The sequence below is a fragment of the Pyxicephalus adspersus genome, chromosome 4 (assembly GCF_032062135.1).
Source record: "Pyxicephalus adspersus chromosome 4, UCB_Pads_2.0, whole genome shotgun sequence".
Lineage (NCBI taxonomy): Eukaryota > Metazoa > Chordata > Amphibia > Anura > Pyxicephalidae > Pyxicephalus > Pyxicephalus adspersus.
In genome coordinates, this window is record NC_092861.1 from 148137967 (window position 1) to 148153809 (window position 15843).

At 43.7% G+C, this 15843-nt stretch overlaps 1 protein-coding gene across 11 annotated transcripts in view; it reads right to left on the reverse strand.

The window, feature by feature from the left end:
• The window catches only part of CDC42BPA (CDC42 binding protein kinase alpha), a 142786-nt gene that overhangs the window by 126053 nt on the left and 890 nt on the right, over window positions 1-15843 (reverse strand). The window lies entirely within an intron of this gene.

Here is a 15843-nt window from a genome sequence, read left to right on the forward strand (position 1 = left end):
TAGCATTTGCAGAAGCTGGCCCGCCATGGCAGCACTGGCATTTTTCTAATAGTGGATATACTGGAAACATGTGAACACTCCTAATGGGCATGAGGAAGTAGACGGTGACTTTGATGCTTGAATAGAGTTGGTGCCATACTTCCGGAGCAAAAGCAGATGAATGCATTACCAGGAGGTGGTACTGTGCTCTCTGTAATAAATATCTGGGTTGCAATGACCAAAAATACCCTTACAAAAAATATCTGCTGCTAGGACCCCTTTATTTTTTAAATTCATATATAGATATGTAAGTGCCCTCTAATGGCCATCAGCATATGGGGGGGGGGGGGGGGAAATTTCCACCCCAATCAGACCAACCATAGGCCGTAGGTGATAGCACAGGCTCAGCATGCATGACAACAATAGAACCAAATTATAAATGCCCTCTTTATTCTTTTTTTATTTAATTCTAGAAGGGGGTGGGTAAAAAAAAAAATAACGTTTGCTTGGAGTTTTATTATAAGCGCTCCGGTTTGCTTGGTTTATCGCATTGGACAGAACTTCCTGCAGGACTGGGTGTGCATGAGGCATGGAGAATTCCAGGAAAATGCACTAAAAAGTAGCTAAAAGTTGCTTTTATATTACAGCAGTATAATAAAAAATCTTATTTTTCTTTTTTTCACAATAATCTTTATTAAAAAAAGATACAAATACAAACAACCAGCAAAAGGCTATATTTTAGTCCCCACGTATAATTTATTTGATGCAACATTGTATCAATTTTGTATTATTTCCATTATAAAAAGCATCTGCGACCCCCTGAGGATGGGTTTGGATGTTGCTACTGTGGCCAGCCAGTCAGCTTGGTGGCCAGCTAAAGGTATTAAATTTTATTCTTCAATAGCCAGAAAGGAAATATTTCCTCCTTGTGAGTACCAAAAGCCTTTCCAAGCCCAGATATTGCTTTGTAAATGTAGCAGTGACATCATCAGTGGGCTGTACATAGAATCTGCACAGAGCAGAGCTGAGGGAGGGGCCTAGAAACTCCACCCATTACAGGCTGTCTGTAAAGAACTACAAGAGGGGCGGAGAAAAGACCAGTCACCCTGCACAAGGAGAGAGTGTTTCAATGACAGGTCTTTACTACAGGAAGTGTCACCCTGAATTACTGCACAGATCTGGGAAAAATATTCAAAACTCACTCAGACGTCAGGCAGCATACAAGGTTCCTGTATTCTGATATTTGCTTATCCAAGAGTTTAAACTTTCCTGGATGACATTTAATTTGTCAGGGAGTAGTCCAGCCAGAAAGGGATTGCTTACGCAAACTGTCAGCTTGTACATCTGTAAAATATGTGATTATTGCCCCATTTTTTTTTTTACAACATGTAGGCACAATTGTAAAACAGTGACAGACCGTTGTCATCAGCTTCCATTTCAAGGCATCAGCTGTAGAGCCGACCCAATCCTGGTATTTATGGCATTCTCAGGTGTGTTCACAATTCCCTGACACAGATCAGCCCCCGCAGCAGCCTTTCACCTTGCTACAATGTTACCATCTGATCGCTGGGGAGGAAGGAGACTGAGGAAATGCTTCTTCCTTCCTGCAGCAGCCTAATGATCTCTGAGCATTAGGCAGCATCACTGACCTGGAATTCATGGATAGCAAAGCGGGAGCATTTTTAAAAATTGTATGTTTTTGCCAACGCCAAAGTTTTGAAGTTATTAAAAGACAGACTATAGGAGTCTGTATTAAGATTTATCCCTGTGCTTCTAGAGCCTGCGCATTCTGAATAAGATCATCATGGGGCCCGGACTCCAGCTCGGCCCATCCAGGGAATTTTAGTAAATGCCCCCCCCCCCATTCGGGGATCTTTCGAAAGCCAAATAAGCAGGTTAAGCTGATTAGCCTGAAGAATTCCAAGTCACTGTGGGAAATTGCCGGGCACAACACAGCCGGGCCGGCGGTTCGGCAAGTCCGCTTTAGACCCCCCAACCATAAATCTGACCAGGGCCTAAGAAGCCCCCCCAATCTACTTCCTCCCCCAAAACAATATTTTGATTGAGCTCAGGCTGTGGAATGAGGAGGGGGAGGGGAAGGCCTGGCACATCCACGCTGCCTGCCAAGTACACAATGCCCGCGCTCTTCTGTTGGCCCTGGGGCCTGTGAAATGCGCAGCACTTATCAGCGCCCTGCAGGCTACTGGGACCTCAGCGCCACTCACAATGGGCCGTACGGCCAGCCAAAACTTTATCGCTCCAGGAAGAAAGAAAGCTGCGCAGTTCCTGTCGCTGACGTTTACATGTCGAGTATTGCAAAGTCATTAAAAGCGACTGGCAGCAGTCCGAGGAGCTCGCGGGTACGGCGGGGCGATAACTGCACACAGGAGTCAATTTGGGGGGGGGTTTAAAGGGGAACTGTTAAACAGGGTTTAATGTTAAACTTCATGAAGTGAGGCCGGGCTAAGACATAGGCAATAGAGGCGATTGCTTTAGGGGGCTTAAGAAGGGCGGGGCTTTGTTGATTTAGTATGCAGCTCGAGGGAGGGCCTTGGATGCTTTGGGATCTTGTCCTGGCACTGCCCTGTACATAATGTAGATTATTACAGAAATCAAAACAGGGGCAGACATTAAGAGGAGGAAAGTGTGCCGCTGAACCAGGGCCCTGGACCCTCTTTAGTCAACAGGGGCCCCGAATCAGTTCCCACTGTTGGCTACATCTGCAGATTGAAAATACATAAATAGGGCCGCTAAGATGCACAATGCACCCTCAGTAGCTTTACCTGCTGGTCTGCCCTGGTATTGCACACATCACTAGAACCCTGCATCCATACTCCATTCCTTTTCACCAATAAGCACCACCTTCTCCCTAAGCCCTCCCCCAAGGAGTTATACCTCAACAATTATGTTGATTTAGCCAATTTAAAGGATCAGTGCACCCAAAACTCACAGAGCAGGGTTCAAATTACATGGGAATCCTAACATCATCTTTCCTTTGCTCCTTTTTTACCTGTTAAATTTGAGGGGGGTCACGGGGCATTTTTATAGTGGAGGTCATTTTTTTCTAAAGCCCCTGACATAATTACTGGTGTAGAATCCCTTCTTTTAATAGGGAGCCCTGAGCTCCAAGACCACCAGGAATTACCTCCAAGTGACCCCACCATCATTATTAATGAGTTGTGACTGCAGAGGAGCCGTCTGGATGAAAATAAAAATAAATACAAACAGGAGAAGAAAACTCAGATCAAATCTCGCCCCTTGTTATCTTCAAATTTATCACTGAATGTATTTTTAAAGACTATACATACCTGTGGCAGCCACACAACCTTTATACAGCAGAGCTTAGAATGAAAAAAAAAGAGAAACAGTTCTAAGAGCCAAACGGCTGTGCTGCTGTTCTAACAAGGGACGTGCTGATAGGAGGAGAGAGCAGAGTGATGAGCTCATTAGCCTGCTGCTTCTCCTCTCCGGTCACTGGCTGGAGGAGGAACAAGACCTGTATGTGTTACTGGTCTGCAGCCCTACTAGACAGAGCTGTGCAAATCTCAGAGCTGCATGGACAATTATAAAACTGGGAGTTGCACCAATCGGTGTTTTCCCCCTGCAGACAACGCAGACCTGAGCTTGAAAAGCAGAACTTTACAGGAAAAATATTAGGTACACACAACAAATACATTACAAAATATCAATGATTTACTATGACGTCACTTTTTCCTAGTTCATGGTCACCTGCAAGCTGATTGGACGATCAATCCTCATGTGACCTTCACTGACCAATCAGTGGAAAGCAACAGCAGAAATGTGGTAAGCTGAACCAGCCAATTGCAGTGTCATTGGCTAGGAGTGCAGCTCAGCAAGGGAGGGTAAAATCCAAAATCAGCTCGGCATTGGTATTACCAATCCTCTCCACCAATAGATCTTAAGGAAATATTGATTGACATTTCTGTTAACCAATCAGCCTGCCCGATCATTTTTAATATAATATTGATCATCTAATCAATTGAAAATATTGCCCGGTCTATGGCTGGGTACACATGGGCACGCATGCTTGTATTTGATGATTGAATGAGATGCTGAAGGAAAGGGTTAATGTGCGCTTCAATATGGGAGATCAGGTGATCCATTATCTCTATTTAAATATCAAACCGCCATAGAGAATGTAAATCCTGCGCTGAATTATTAATACCATCAGACAGAAATAAAACCGCCAGCAATAATGAGATGAATTCTTGGTGCCGGCCCATCGGAGAGCCGGAGAGGCCATACAATAGGTGCAAGTCAGCTGTTACAAGGAAGGGGTAAGAGTGTCACTGCTGTGCCTGCTGGGACTTGTAGTTCCTAAAGGATGGAAATAAGGCCATAACCTTCCATACGGCCTCCCTTTAATATATCTGCCCCTACCAATCTCCCCTTAATCTAATCTGCCCCTACCAACCACCCCTTCATCAAATCTGCCCCTCCCTTCATCAAATCTGCCCCTCCCAGCCTCCCCTTCATCAAATCTGCCCCACCCGGCCTCCTCTTCATCAAATCTGCCCCTCCCAGCCTCATCAAATCTGCCCCTCCCGGCCTTCCCCTTCATCAAATCTGCCCCTCCCGGCCTTCCCCTTCATCAAATCTGCCACTCCCGGCCTTCCCCTTCATCAAATCTGCCCCTCCCGGCCTTCCCCTTCATCAAATCTGCCCCTCCCGGCCTTCCCCTTTTGCACACTAAGCTTTCCTATAATGTGCATTAGAAACTGCAGCAATCAGACAGACTCCACCTCATTTCCTGGCTGGTGCACAGCATCATCTAGCCCCTCCCTCCTCAGCCTGCCTGTCCCAAGCCCCGCTCTTTTCATTCATTGGATTTCAGTTCTGTCAATCACTGAGGCTCAGCTTTACATGTAGGTGATACCCATGGCAGCCCCAGGACTGAAACTTCCCGCATGCCCTGCAGTGACTTGTATCAGCCACCCACAGTCACTGTACAGCAGAGCTCAGATAAGAGGAAGGAGAAGCAGAACAAAGAATCAATGAGGTGTGCCAGACAAGACATGACAGGCATGCTGAGACATGTAGTCCCACGACAGCATAAAAAGGGTTTCACAAGACGACGGCAGACTTGTCCCTGACAGCCAACAACCTGCTCAGGTTCCTAAATAAAAGGAGTGGCGGCGCTTAAATAAACAATGTCGCAGCGTGTCAGGTGAACTCAGAGATGTGCGGAGTGAGGAACGCCTGGCTGTTATCACCTGCATGCGTCTAGAATTCGCCTTTCCTGCAGCTTCTTAAAGGGAAACAATGGCGGATATGCTGCGGATTAACATTGAGAATTACCGCAGGGAAAAACCATTCTGGACGCAACTTTTCTTTTTCTTTTTTCAATGTTTGGCCTTTTGGCCACTTTTACAAAAAAATAAATAAATGCAGACGTGTGCAACTGCGCCGCCGCCATGACACACCTAACATCCCTGCATCGACCACCATCCTAAATTTAAAAGGACGGTGCAAGTTACCGTTTCAAGGTGCCTGCGACCGTCATGCGTCCAGGACGATCCGCATGAATTTGCTGCATGAAGTTGACTTGCACTAGTCACATTTTTGTATACCAATGTGCTGGGAAACGCATTTTAACCACTTGCGACTGCCGATAAAAGAATTTAAATACGACTGGCAAGTCTGTGAAGGTGGTTAAGCGGCAGATTGGCCTGAAGAACTACATTAAGAGTTGCAAATGTTGCATTTCACCAAATGCCCGTTCAAAAAGAGATTCAAATGTTCCGAATCATTTTGGTGATGATCAGAGCTTTGGGATAGATGAGCGCATGCGCTGCAGCTGTTAAAAAAACGCTGATCTGACCTTGTGATAGAAATGAGCACCAAACACCTGCGCAGTGCTGAGGGTCCATTCATATACATCTGCGGTTTTGCATCCAATTCTTTTTATTGTCTGACCTTGTGATAGAAATGAGCACCAAACACCTGCGCAGTGCTGAGGGTCCATTCATATACATCTGCGGTTTTGCATCCAATTCTTTTTATTGCACTGCAAGTGATTGTTACTGCACCCCGCGCAATGCACTCCGCACCATGTTTGCATTTTGCATGCACATTGCGGGATGGCGACTCTCTGTACTGCATACACAGCATGTTACTGTACCATGCATTAATACAAATTCATTTTTTTTAAATGAATGAATTTTTAAATGAACAAAAGTTAGAAAACAGTTTAATTTAAAAAAAAGTGTGAACTGCACCAAATTCTTTTTCTGCATTTTACAATCTGTTTTGGAGTCGTCTGATTTTTTTACACCGATTTTACGCTTGTGACATGGATGATTGTCACGGGTCCTTAGAATGAAATGCGAGTTTATTGTTTGGTGCTGCATCACACAGATCAAAAATCATCTAAAAAAGGAAATGTGCTTCACCAGGGCGGCTCATTGGTGCCCCATGCAAGAAACTCCCATGCTGACATGGGGGGCGTACTGCGATGACAATTTGGAGGGGCAATGCGACTGATGGCAGATATGTGGCCATATATGAAGGCTAAGTTTGTGGCCACCTGTAAAGCTACGTACACACTTCCAATTATTATCGTTGGAAAACGAACGACGAACGATCCTGCACGATATCTACGAACGATCGTATAGCGCTTTGGGATAGATGAGCGCATGCGCTGCAGCTGTTAAAAAACGCTGATCTGACCTTGTGATAGAAATGAGCACCAAACACCTGCGCAGTGCTGAGGGTCCATTCATATACATCTGCGGTTTTGCATCCAATTCTTTTTATTGTACTGCAAGTGATTGTTACTGCACCCCGCGCAATGCACTCAGCACCATGTTTGCTTTTTGTATGCACATTGTGGCACCATTGCAAAGGGATGGCGACTCCCTGTACTGCATACACAGCATGTTACTGTACTATGCATTAATACAAATTCATTTTTTTAATGAACAGCAAGTTAGAAAACAGTTTAATTTAAAAAAAAAGTGTGAACTGCACCGCATTCTTTTCCTGCATTTTACAAGATGTTTTGGAGTCGTCTGATTTTTTTCCCCCAATTTTACGCTTTTGACATGGGTGATTGTCACGGATCCTTAGAATGAAACGTGAGTGTATTGTTTGGTGCTGCATCACACAGATCAAATATCATCCAAAAAAGAAAATGTGCTTCACCAGGGCGGCTCATGGCAGCGTTGGTGCCCCATGCAAGAAACCCCCATGCTGACATGGGGGGCGTACTGCGATGACAATTTGGAGGGGCAATGTGACTGATGGCATATATGTGGCCATATATGATGGCTAAGTTTGTGGCCACCTGTAAGTGTTGGCAGAAGTTTGGTGATTTTGGGTTGGTAGAGCAGGGTGCACTTGGGCTGCTAGCCATGTAAAATAATGGGGGCCCATTATACATCCACACGTTGCAAGAAAAGTAAAAAATTATTTAAAAAAAATAAAAAATATTGACATCCAACTTCCAGTACTTCCTATCAGCATTAGTGACATCCTTGGAAAAAATGAATATTCCACCACGGAACGGTGCAAAAAATTTGTACAGCAAGCTAAACCTTCCGGGAATTCTGCGAGAAGAACTAGAGATGTCCCCTGAAGATGTAATGTCATTGATTTCTTTTTTTTTTTTTATTTTCCTCTTTTTTGATTGCTTTATGTATTTTTGTATTTGAGGTTATGGGTGGCACCAAGCATTTTCATGGGCTTGCATGCTGCGTGTCGCAATCCAATTATTCCTCACAATGTTGCACGCTCACCAAGACAAATGGTGTTCATTGTGGGAAATCTTCTCCTCCCCCCAGGACAGAACAGGTTAATGTGTGTTGACAGAATCCTGCACCCTGCCAGCGTGTATTTCCCTAGCGGTGGTTAATGCCAACATGGCGTATCAGGCCTGGCACAGTGCTCTGATGACCTCGCCGAGTGGCAGAGAGGTTAAACACAAAGCTCTCCGCATTAATGAGCCGGCCCTCCCCCTTCCAGCAAGCCGGCATGTTGACGTGCAGAATCAGGAGACCTGGGTAAGCTGGGGCTCCGCTTTCCTTCACTAACGCCATCACACCGCTTAGCCCTGGCAACATCCTTCCTCATCCGAAAGGTGCAACTCACCTTTCTCACCGCCACCATCAGGCCTGCAAAAAAGGGCCCTGGGCAAATATGAAATGAGCCCCCCCCCCCCACCAATACCACTGCATTTCAGCTTCCTGCACCCATTTTATTCTGTTCATTGGGGCCCTGGGATAAAGGGCCCCAAATGCACAGCATCCCAGCTTCTTGTATCCCTGCTATTCTGTTTATTGGGGCCCTGAGCAAATATGAAATGATTCCCCCCACCACCACCACCAATAGCACTGCATTACGGCTTTTTGTATCTCTGCTATTCTATTTATTGGGGACCTAGGCCCTCAATTTGACAAGAGGGGCCCCAAATGCACAGCATCAGAGCTTCCTGTTTCCTTGTAATCCAATCCATAGGGGCACTGGGCAATGGCCCCATTTTCCCTATCCTTAAATCTAGCTTGAGAAAGGGGACATCTCTATCTTCTGCCTAAAGAATTACAAACACTTGGACCACCATCAGTAAAACAATTCAAGCAACATCGCCCAAAAAAAAAAAATAAAAATAAAAAATAATAGTAATAAAAAAAGCAAAACTCCTGGAATAAAAAAATATTTATCTTTGCACCAGTTAGAAACAGGCTAATAAAGAGAAGCCAGCAAGAGCGAGGAATTGGGTTCATCATACACATTTTGTACGCCTTTATCTTGCAAGTACTGGCTCCTAGGGGCCCGATTATTAATCATGAGATTCCCCAGAAAAGTGCAGAAATAACAGCACTTTTGTGTTCACTGGTGATCAGCTGACCTCATCGTCACTTTTATGAATGAACTGGTGATGACTTCTATTTCCTGGCAGCTTTGCTACTACGGCCGCATTTCTCATGTGCTAAGTATTTATAATTGTTGCATGTTTTATAATATTCTCCAGCCTGATAATAATCCTGGACTCGTCGTCTTTTTCCTTTTGTTATATTGTAGTTTCCTTTTGTATATATGTTTTGATATCTATTCCTCATATTACTGGTCCTCCCATGTGCCAATGGAACCCAATAATGATCCGTCCATGCTAAAACTTATTGGATTCAGCCAGTAGCAGTAATGCATCGCCAATAGGCAGGAATTGGCAGGACGCAGGGCCTGCATATAAAATGAGCTACTATGACGTCATTATATGCTGTATGCAACAAAAACAAGATTTATAAAAAACTTTGTGATATATATGATTACAAGATTGTAAGCTCTTCGGGCAGGGTCCTCTCCTCCTGTGTCACTGTCTGTATTTGTCTGTCATTTGCATCCCCTATTTAATGTACAGCGCTGCGTAATATGTTGGCGCTATAGAAATCCTGTTTATTAATAATAATATTCATATATAAGAAATGCAAATTAGGCAAACAATCTGTGAAGATCTCACGGTGGCACCACCAATGTGTCATCCAGCTATGAAATCATCATATAAGCGTCATTGCAGCCGCGCAGGCAGCCAATAAACAGCCCATTCATCAGATCGTGTTTACAAATGCACCAGCCATGTGGAAGGTTTGCAGGCGGGTGCGAGGGGCATATGCTGCGCCCAGTCGCTAGAAGGTGGCACCGCCAAGGGCTTGTCAATGTCAAGTGGCATACGGAAATGGAGGCCAGAGGACCCCCTGTTACCCAGACACTAAGCCCCTCATTGGCACAATGTGCCAGGGAATCCATAGTTTACTGGTCTGCGGTGTCCTCCTGTGACTCGCCGTAAATGGGACATCTGCCGCGGATGATAATGCCACTTAGCTGCAGAGATCTAGTCAGCAGGCTGGTAAACACAGGAAACAAGGAGGAAGGGTGAGACAATGTGCTGTGCGGCACTGGCAGGAAGATCTAGGCTGGCACTGCTGGAGCATAGGGCTGGAACTGCAGTCCTTTGTCAGGTGACAGACCGTCATCCTGCTCCAAAGGCTTCAGCACTGTCGTTAATTCAAAACAAGCTTGCAGCTGGGAAATTTAATCTATTCCCTGGAAATACTCTTTACCGAAAAGACGTAGGGGGGCTGACCACCTCCTGCACTGGCATGGTGAATGCTCATAGGAGAGGGGCAGAGAAACAGATGGGCATATCATTGTGCTGCTTCTTCTTTCACTCTCCAGTCACAGACTAGGGGTGGGTCTAGGACCATGGGAGACCCCTTTAAATACGTTTTCAGTCTTCAGGGAAACCCCTATATAATTACAGTATGGTGGTCAGAATTCTTACATTGCTGGCCAGTGGGAAGAATGTCAGCCTTACAGATAGCCAAAAGATCATTGATGTCACTTAAACTGACCTGAGAGGAACAAACTGCTCATTGCTCAAGGAACCCCAACAAATTCTGGTTGGGGACAACCTGGGCTCAGAGGGCTTGGATTAAATGGATCTGGCTAACGAAACGAGGGCATCTAGTGGCAAAAATAAGTATTGCAAGGGAAAAAACGGGATTCAAGCTGAGAATTGTAGAAAAATAGTTTTATCTTTTTATTATTTTTCTGTATTAAAATGCTGTCAGTATTTTACCTCCTATACCCTGAGAGTTGTCATCCTACAACTATGTAATTACTTGATCAAATGGCCTGGTGATCAGACGCTGACAAATCAACCAACCTTAAAAAACAAAAAATGTACCATTTGAAGCCAATCACGTCCTTGTACGCAGGTTTTATAGACACGTTAGATGGAGCGCAAGCAATACACAAAGCATAACGCTCGCCATACCCAAACACAAGCTCGCAGTTAAAACTAAAAGATTAAAGCATGACAAAAATACAGCTCATAAAAATAGCAAAACCGCCAATTATAAAAACACGGCCCTGGTCCGCATGACAGCCGAAAACAAATAAATCCACAACTGCTAATTATATTTACAGCAGTAAAATGAGTTGTTTGCACAGCCCGGCGCAGGTCTGCGTGAGCGTCTCCACCAATCAGAAACAAGAGGAATATAAACAATCATCGGTTATTACATCGCATGGTCACGCAGAATTTCCAGCCCGTCAATGATTGCTGACAATTATGAGCTCCCGAAATTTTTCCACCTTCATTACCACCACCATGGACAATGACGCCACTGTTGGCAATGCAACCTTGGCGAGTGGAGGATGGGAAGAACCAATGCAGGAACCAGCGGCCAATCATGGGTAATTTTGGTTCAGCAGCTGAAAAGTTCGCCAATTTCATTTAAAAAATACAGAATGCCAACAAAAGCTCCGATGGTTTAACAGCCAATCAGAAATCAGCATTCAGCACCTTAAGCCCAGTACAAATAAAAGCAGCTTGCTGATTGGTTAATCGGCGAATCAGCTTTTAACATAGGGCAGACACACCAATGGGTGACTAGATCAACATGACAGCTAAACATTAAGAAAATAAATATATCAGCTGCCATCGCATTCCAGAAATTATTATTATTATTATTATTATTAATAATAAACAGGCATTATATGGCGCCAACATAATACGCAGTGCTGTACATTAAACAGGGGTAGCAAATGACAGAAAGATACAGGCAGTGACACAGGAGGTGAAAAGCCCTGCCCAGAAGAGCTTACAATCTATGAGAAATACCTGCTGATTGGCTGTGATGCAGAATAAGGATATGGATAAGCCATTCTTACTTTTAATTGGGTCAGGTTTGGTCCAGATTTGCGGCTCAGAATAAACCAGACAAGGAGCAATTAAAGATCACATATGGTGATGCATTTATTGACCTTCCCAATTCATTGCAATAACGCATGTGTTACCCTCACATCCATGCATCAGTGTGTTCTCTAGCCATTCATTTTAAATGGCACCCCAATGCACCAAAGCAACCCAGCTCCAATGCATATGTGTTGCAGCATACCCAGCATTGTCAAACATGATGCATTTACTTTTTGGGTGCTTTGCCAATGCATTCGTTTGAATGCACCAGCTTACATCTTACAGCACCAAGCTCTGTATGAGCCCTATAGCTGAATTATAGCTTCTATTTGTAGTTTTTACATGAGGTCACGGTGCTGAATAAATGATTTAAAGAATGAATAAAGATTTCAAAGGCTGCTTTTTTTTTGGCTGCATGCCACCCCTGACAACCCAGCTGCTGTAGGCCACAACTTTCATGTAAATTATTAAACTGTAGCATGAAGTCCTGAATCTAACAGAACTCAAACTTGGAGAAGGAAGTCTGGTGATAGCAGCCAATCAGACTGAGCTGCGGTGCTGATATACTGAAGGAAGGAGACAGCAGAGTGATTACTCATCAGTATGCAACTTTCCATGACATCAGAAGGCTGCATCACTGCTGCTTGATTGGCTGATTCACCATGATACAGTGTATGGGTACCATCATTATTATTAATATTATTATTATTATTATTATTAATAATAATCAGGATTTATATGGCGCCAACATATTACGCAACGCTGTACATTAAATAGGGGTTGCAAATGACAGACAGTGACACAGGAGGAGGAGAGGACCCTGCCCGGAAGAGTTTACCACCATGAATATTAATAAGTGCCCATTTTTTTTAAAGCTGGTATGAATATTGGTGCTCATTAATGCATGCTGTATACTTGCATTTTATATGCTGCATCTTTCATCCTTTTAGTAACACATTAATATAAGCAAATGTTAATAATTGAGTCTTCCCCGACTGTTAGATTGTAAGCTCTTCAGGGCAGGGTTCTCTCCTCCTCCTGTGTCATTGTTTGTATCTGTCTGTCATTTGCTACCCGATTTATTGTACAGCGCTGCACAATATGTTGCTGCTATATAAATAATGTTTAATATTATTATTTTTATTAATATTTAAAATAATAATAATAGAGATCTAAAAAAATGGGGGTGCATTACACACCCTTATGAACGCACTATTGAAATGAATGTTACAGTATCCAAAAAAACGATCACAAACGCATTGCATCCCGCAGACCCCGACTATAAATGAAGCAGCTCATCTGAGATGGCGAGATAATGCAAATCGATTACCATTTATCGGCCTCTCATCTATACATTACGGGCAATCCGAGGATCACTCAGCTATAAATATCAGATGAGATCATCAAGTCACCAACAAAAATCTCAACCACAAACCAGAAACTTTCCAAGCCAATAAAAAAAAATAATGCGAGATCGCCAGACATCTTATTATATGCGCAGCATCATCACTTTAAATAGGGGGTTCATAAAACAAAACATGCATGAGCTTTTTCCAGGCAGCCAATCAGATCCCGGTTTTGGTCAAAGCAAAAAGAATTTTGTTTGTTGATAATATAGAATAATATTTTGGAAAGCTGTGATAGTATTATTATAATATATCTTGTGTTGTTATATTATATATCATATGAGGTTTTTATTCAGCAGCAGATAACACTGCTGGGCCTGCAATGCTCGCATTGATAAACAAGCGGCCTGATGTGCACCATGGTGTCCCTTTGATGTCTAATTCAGAGGCCCCACCATGTGACAGTGTCCTGTGACAGGCTGACCAACAATGTCATTATACATTCGAGCACCATATGTCACCTCATTACCCCTGCGCTGCTTCCAAACAGCAGAGGGTAAAACCAGCTGCACCGGCATCCTGGGGCCCACCAGCTGCTGAGGAACCACCGGCACCAGCATGCAGAATCATTGCTATTAGAGGTGGGGGAAGACCAGGGCATCCTAACACTGACCCTGAGGACCTTTTTGAAATCTTGTGACCCATCAGCTGGCAGTTTATTGTTACATGTCGTCACCAGGTGAAGGGCCCATTTGATGCCATTTTGGGGCCGCAAACGTCAAAACTACAACTAAACGTAAATCAGCATTTAGCATTTCAACAACACAATAAAAGCAGAGATTGGGCCAGTTGTCATGAGCAATATAACTTTGCCCCCTGGGTCAGAGGATATCCGAATCAGCGACCACACAGGCAATAAATACCCCATGCATGAATACAAACAGCACCCCAGTAGCATATGGCCTCCAGAATTATATTGGAAGGGAGCTAATTCTATTAAATACTCATGATAATTCATACATTGTGACCCCTGGAGTAAGACCTGGTGATCCCCCCGATATCTATACACCCCTATAAACAACAACCCAAAAACGTCCAGCCTTAGATCTCCAAGAATACCAACAATACAAATATATGACTTACACCACAATGTACCCCTTAGATGACCTCAAAGATGTATCAAGCACCCCAATATTAACAATCAACCCAATACATAATGATTACAATGTGTTCATGGATTGTGGAGACCCAAAAAGTTCAGACAACATAACATCAACACTCAAAACAACAGCTATCCCAGTGTGACCTCAAGGAAGGTCCAAGCACCCCAATTTCTACAAAGTCATCCCAAGCCAGCTCAGGTGACCTCAAAGAAGGTGCAAACCCCACAATATCAATAAACACCCCAAACAGATAACAATCATAGCAATGTCACCCTAGCTGAGGTGCCCACAAGCTTCAAGTAATACTCATACCCCATGCATGTGACAATGACCCCAAAGTGACCCCAACTTCATGATCCCATGGAAGGCCCAAGCAATACATAGTTATCCCAATGTGACCCCCATCTCATCAAGAAAAAGCCCCAAAAAGCCCCAAAACACCAATATCAATAAACATCCCAAACATGCCATTGACGGTCCAAACAACAAAATGTCAACACTTGAAAAAATGACAGTCATCCCAATGTAATGGTGCAATATTAATACCCCGTACATGTGAAAATCACCCCAGTGTGACCCCCAAAAAGGTCCATGTACCTCAATGTCAACTAACAAATGGCAATCATCCCAATGTGGCAATAGCTGAGGTGACCTCAACGATAATCATAGCACCCCAATATTTATACTCCATACATATGACAATCACCTCAATGTGACCCCTTCTAAGGTTACCCCCCCAAAAAAAGGGCCAATATCAATGAAGAGTCTCTAAAGGACAATTACTCCAAACACACAGTGACCCCCAGAATAACTCAAGCACCCCAAAATCAAGAGGAAGCTCCAAAGGACAGTTGAGCAAGAAGTGCCACCGGATCTGATGAGCCATCATTGCCCCCCAGAATGATCCAAGCACCCCAACATTTATACACCATTGATATGACAATCACCCCAATGTGACCCCATTCTAAGGTAACCCCAAAGAAAGGCCAGCATCAATAAAGAGTCCCTAAAGGACAGTAACACCAAATACAATGTTACCCCCAGAATATTTAAACTACCCCCAATACTTCCAAAACGACAGTCATGTAAACAGTGCCACCAGATCAGATGACCAATTAACGACTCCCAAAATGATCTAAGCACCCCAATACTAATAAGGAGAAATATTACAAATTCAGTGACCCCTAGAATAATGCAAGCACCCCAATATCAATGAGATGGAACAAAGGTCAGTCAAGAAAATATTACCCCAAAATCAGGTGACCCCCAAAATATGCCAAGCACCCCAATATCAATAAGAAGCTTGAAAAGGAGAGTTACTGCAAATACTGAATGACCCCTAGAATGATCCAAGCACCCCAATGCCAAGGAAATGGGCCAAAGTACAGTCAAGCAATTGGTGCCACCGGATCAGATGACTCCTAATGACCCCAGAATGATCCAAGCACCCCAAAATCAATGACATATTCCAAAAGTCAGTCTAGCAAATATTACCCTCGGATCAGATGACCCCCAAAATGAGCCAATCACCTTAATCTCTATGAGAAGATTCAAAGGACAGTTACTCCAAATTCACAGTGACCCCCTGAATATTGAAAGCACCCAAATATCAATGAGAAGCTTCAAAGGACAGTTATTC